Source organism: Carlito syrichta, unplaced genomic scaffold (genome assembly GCF_000164805.1).
Source record: "Carlito syrichta isolate Samal-C Ts95f unplaced genomic scaffold, Tarsius_syrichta-2.0.1 Scaffold303290, whole genome shotgun sequence".
In the NCBI taxonomy this organism is placed as follows: domain Eukaryota; kingdom Metazoa; phylum Chordata; class Mammalia; order Primates; family Tarsiidae; genus Carlito; species Carlito syrichta.
In genome coordinates this window covers 222,652-227,983 of record NW_007247386.1, presented here as the reverse complement: position 1 = coordinate 227,983, position 5,332 = coordinate 222,652, and positions in this window count along the sequence as shown.

The window sequence follows — 5,332 nt, the reverse complement described above, 5'->3', positions numbered from 1 at the left end:
GCCACGGCAAAGAGATTTTCCCAACACGGAGATCTGATCGTGCTGCCCACCCACTCACAGCGCTTTCATGGCTCCCTGGGGCCTGGGCCCTTCCCGCCCTTCCCACTCACCCCCCCACCCCACCCCCAGTCCTCCCAACCCTCTCCAGGCCACATCACTGCCCGGTCACCCCAGGCCAACAAAGGTGAAGTCTCCGGCTGAAGCTTGAAGGAGGCATCAGAGAGATGTGGGCTCCTGGACCAGGCCAACCTCGTGCCAGTGAAGACATCGGACCGTCCCTCCGTCAAGAGTGAGTCCCTGCAGCTGTCACCAGGGGGCTGGTGGAAGGATGTGACTGCCCCGAGGATCTGTACCCCAAGCTCCTGTGGCCACATCACAGCATTTTACAGGAGGAGCACACACGGCCACGTTGAATCCTCGGGCCCCGTCCTTGAGCTCAATGGAACAGGAATTCTTTCTCTGTATTAGAAATGCCCACCTGTTCCAGGACTGTTCCAGGTGCTTTCTTGGGCCCAGCCGGGTGAGCAAGGTAGAGGCCGACCCTGAGAGCACCTGCCTTCTTGCTCTGCCACCAGAAAGGGACGTCGCAGGCTCGCAGTGAGGATGCCCACGCAGCCCATAGGATTACACCCAGCTTCCACTCGAGCCCAGAAAATGGAAGCTCAGGTCAGACCTATGAAGGGGAACCTCAAAAACCTGGAATTTATTTATTAAAGTTGTGTATTTATCAAACATGTTTGAACTTCAGTTACCTTCAAAGTCCTCTCCGTGTGTTGCAACACACCTATTAAGATGCATTTTCCACTGCTCAAAACAGTTTTGTTTGTTTTTTGAGTCAGAGTCTCACTCTGTTGCCCAGGCTGGAGTGCAGTGGCATGCTCACAGTCACCGCAGCAGCCTCGACCTGCTGGGCTCCAGCGATCCTTCCGCCTCAGCCTTCCAAGAAGCTGGACCTGCAGACGCACGCACCTCATCCCGCCTGGCTAGCTTTTGTGGTGTATTGTAGAGACGAGGTCTCACCAAGTTGCCCAGATGGGTCTTGAACCCCCAGTCTCAGGCAATCCTCTCGCCTTGGCCTCCCGAAGTGCTGGGATGACAGGCTGAGCCACTGTGCCCAGCCTCAAAACAGTTTTTGAACTCATCAGTTTTGATGCCTTTGAGTGCTTCAGCTGTTGTTTGTTTCCCCTCTTCCACGGTTGTTTCGCCTCTTCCACATCGCAAACTGCTTCCCTTTAAGGGCTTTTTCATCCCACAAAACAAAAAAGTTCCCTGGGGCGAGACTGGGTGAACAGGAAGGGTGGGGCACGGGGACGATGCGTTTGGAGTCAACAACTGCTGAACACTCAGCTTGGTGTGGGCAGATGCGCTCACAAATCACCCATCGTGACATGGGCAGATACACTGACACAATCTCCAAAAAAAATCCACTGCAGCCGACTGCAGCCTCTCACAACAACGCTGGCTGGTCCACGGAGGCTGATGGGTTTCCAAAACACTGACCTAGTGAAAAGCCTGTATTACAAGGGGCCCGCCCTCCAAAAGACAATGCCAGTTTTGGGGGGCTCCCCCTCCTAAGCCTGGTGCTGTTTTGGAGAGGAGGGTTTCAGTAACCAGCAGGGATCTCTCTCCCTGTCCTCCGTGCCTGCAAGCTGTGGTTGCCTGACACCTCCATCGCGACTCGACGCCTCCAACCTTCCCCCACCTCGCCGGGATCAGAAGCGGGTCCTCGCACTCTGGGCAGGCGGCAGCTCTGGCCTGAGCAGCTGCGGAGGCGCCGCAGTTCTGCTCCTCGCCGCCAGGTGGCGCCCCCAGACCCGCCGCCCTTGCTTGGCGCTAAAATGTTGCCTCCAAAGCGGTGAACCAGCCGGTCTTCCTCCTGGAGGGTGAAAGCTCCTCCCGAGGCTGCAGCGCAGAACCCTTTGCCCAGGCGTGAGATGCGCCGAAGGCTCACGGACCGGGAAGTGGGCTGTCAGGTGCCAGATGTGGGAGCACCATGCGGGTGGATGCTGCTGTTGTTTGGAAATGTAACCACACTCTGGGCTCTCAAAAATGACCCAGGTAGAGCGTGTGTGTGTGTGTGTGTGTGTGTGTGTGTGTGTGTGTGTGTGTGTACATGGATATAGTATGCATGTGTGTGTGTGCATGTGCGAACACAGGTACAATGTGTGTGTGTGCGCATAAGAGAGACCAGAGAGCATGTGGACATCAGATGTCAGAGCTCTGCATGCAGCTGAGTTTGAACTGACAGACTGCATCTCACAGAGAGGGTGAAGGTGCACAGACGTGTGTATGGGTGGGGGTAAGTGGGGACATTGTCCCAGTGTTGTCCTAGCATGTCTAACTGTGTGTGTGTGTAGTTGGGAGTGTCTGGATCGAGCTTCTGTGGCTGTGATGGTGTGTGTGTGTGTCTATTCCTGCTTTGTTATTTCTGCCCAGATGACATGGGTGAGGCCATGTGCTCACGGGTACACACAGTAGATCATGCATTAACCTCTGAGAGTGTTTGTCACGGACATGCACATGTGTGCTGGTGCTCTGAGCCTACCTGTACTTGATTTTGTGTGATGTGTGGCCCACATGCTGGCTCCATGTAGGGTTTACCAGGACCCAGAGAGGAGATGCATGTATGTGGACACATGTTTACACGTGTGTGCCCTGTGCCCTGCCTCTTGGAGCTCGGTCAAGGCCCCCTGTAGTTTCTGCCCGTGTTGCTTCTCCGTGACACAGTCTGGGCTGCAGCCCGCCTCCACCATCCGGGAGCCCCGAGCACTGCACCTGCCTTTCCCCCGGCCAAACATGCCTTAGGGGAGATGGTTTATTTTTCCAATTAAAAGAAGACCCTGGGAGGCTGCACACTTAACATTACCACATTTTAAAAAGCTCTGACATCCATGAAACCATAAACCTCACAGTGGGGTGTCCTCTGTCCCCAGGTTCCCCCTGCCCTCAATCAAGGAGTTCACCTTAGGGTCTTGGACAGCTCTGGAGACTGGGAGGTCAGACCTCTTCCTGTGTGAGACTGGAGACACCCTTGTGTTGTTTGCCGTGTGCTCATGCATTAACCTCAGGTCCTCCAGGGCTTCTTCAGCCTTAATGTGGTACTCAGGAAAGAGGCCAGGAAGCAGAAAGCCTAGACTGTAGCACCCACTCCCTGGCTGTGTGAGCTTGGACAAGGCCCTCACCTCTCTGGGTCTCAGATTTCTCCATGACTGGTGCCCACTCTGATCTGAAGTTCCTTTGTGCTCTGATCACTGGGAAACCTGAGGCCGTTGGATAAGGAAAATTGTGTACAGTGAGTATAAAAAGAGTCAGCGCTATCCCCATTTCAGCTGAAGCTCACTGCATTTTCCACAACATAAGACACTGCATTTTCCACAACACCAGCCTAAAACAAAGACAGAGCATCCAGAGAAGTGGCCAGGCCCAGCTCCCCACTCCCTGCTCAGCACCCCACACCGCCTGGAGGGGCCTGCTGAGTGAGAACTTGCCTTGGGACCTACCCGATAGTTATCAGCATCCTAAGGATTCCCTGAGGCATCACAGCCTCTGATCCCCTTCAGAATCATCAGAGAAAGATTAAACCCTACCTCGCATAATTGCTCTTTCAAATACCTTCTATTTTATTCTCCTGCTTGGGAAATTGATAACCTATGGATTTTCAATTAACTTTAAGTTACAAAGAAGGTTCCATGTACTCATCCATTTGCGGTTCTCTTTTAGGATGAGCTGGTCATCTGTCTCCGGTTGTCTTCCCCAAGGAACCTGGCATTTTTATGGGAAGAGAGTTTGGGGTGGAAAAACCTTCCATCTGGAATGGGAGGCCCTGGCTCCAGCCCTTTCTAGGGCAGTCACTTTGGCAGGTCACCAGCCTTTCTGAGCCTCAGAGTCCTTACCAGTTTAAAAAAAAAGTAGACTGATGCCAGCTCCACTCCCTCAGGGTCTCATTGCCAGAGTCAAGGAGATGATGGACGTGTTTGCAAATGTCATGTCTATGCAAATGAGAGGCGATCAGAAAGCACTTGAGCACTGCTTGGTGACACCCAGGTCAGCCTGCAAAACGGCTCTTCCGGGCGAAGCACACATGCCCATTGCGTTCCCACAGCCTGTGCAGTTGCGGGTAAGTCCCGAAGGCTCCCTGGATCTCAAATTCCTCATCTGTAAAATGGGGGGCAGGGGCCAGGCTCGGTGGCTCAGCCTGTCATCCCGCGCTTTGGGAGGCCGAGATGAGTGGATTGCCTGAGCCTGCGGGTTCGAGACCTGCCTGGGCAACTTGGCAAGACCTCATCTCTACAATAAATCAAAAATTAGCCGGGCGTGGTGGCACGCACCTGTAGTTCCAGCTACTTGTAAGGCTGAGGCGGAAGGATCGCCGGAGCCCAGCAGGTCGAGGCTGCGGTGGTGGGGAGTGTGCCACTGCACTCCAGTCTGGGCAACAGAGTGAGACTCCAACTCAAAAAACAAAAAAATGAGGAGCAGGAAGACTTGCACAAGATCAGAGAGTGCCAAGAAACCAGCCGTGCCCACAGACTGCTTTGACTGGACCAGCCGTGTTTTAAATTCATTGCCAACATTTAAAAATGGAGAGGCTGGCTATTTTAAAAAATCTAGAAAGATGGCCTCTTTTTTGAAAAATGGAAAGATCTGGTAAAAAACTAGGCCCACGTGCATGCCAGGCACAGTCGGTCGGTGCCAAGTAGCTGCCGGGCCCTCTCCTCCATCCCCACGTCCCAGCATCCCCCTCCCAGCTGGCTCAGGGAGTTGGCATTTACTGGTCCGGCCGGTGCTTTCTGAGCCCTCCCCTGAGCGGTCAGGTCGCTCAAGCTTTAGACCTTGAATGTCACAGCGCACCAGGGGGTGCTGGTCTTAGTCCTCAGGGCAGGGAGGATGACTCAGGACCTGTTCTGGAACACCCTTCCCACCTAGCTGGGGCTGGGGGGGGCACCTTTCTTCACCAGCTCCCAGGTGGGTGGGCGATGGGCCCTGGGGATCCCCCTCCCCACCCCGCACCAGCCCTCACAGCCAGAGCCCATAACTCACAGCTGATTTCTGTTTTAAAAAATACTGCTGGGTAAACAATGAGGGAAACCCGAGCTGTTCCCACACCACATAAATCCCCAGCTTGCTGTCCTAGCTGGTTAGCTGGTTTCCCCCAAAATGGCACTGCTGCCTGGAAAGCAAGGGGCTGGGAAGGGAGGCCCAGGAAGGGAGGCCCAGGAGGTGGGCAGCAGAGTCTCCCACTGGCTTGGCCAAGGCTGGCCTCCCTCCTCTCTTTCTTCCAGCCCAGGGGCGCTCACCTTTGTCCTCATTCCCTCCCCCCCGGGCCTCCATGCTT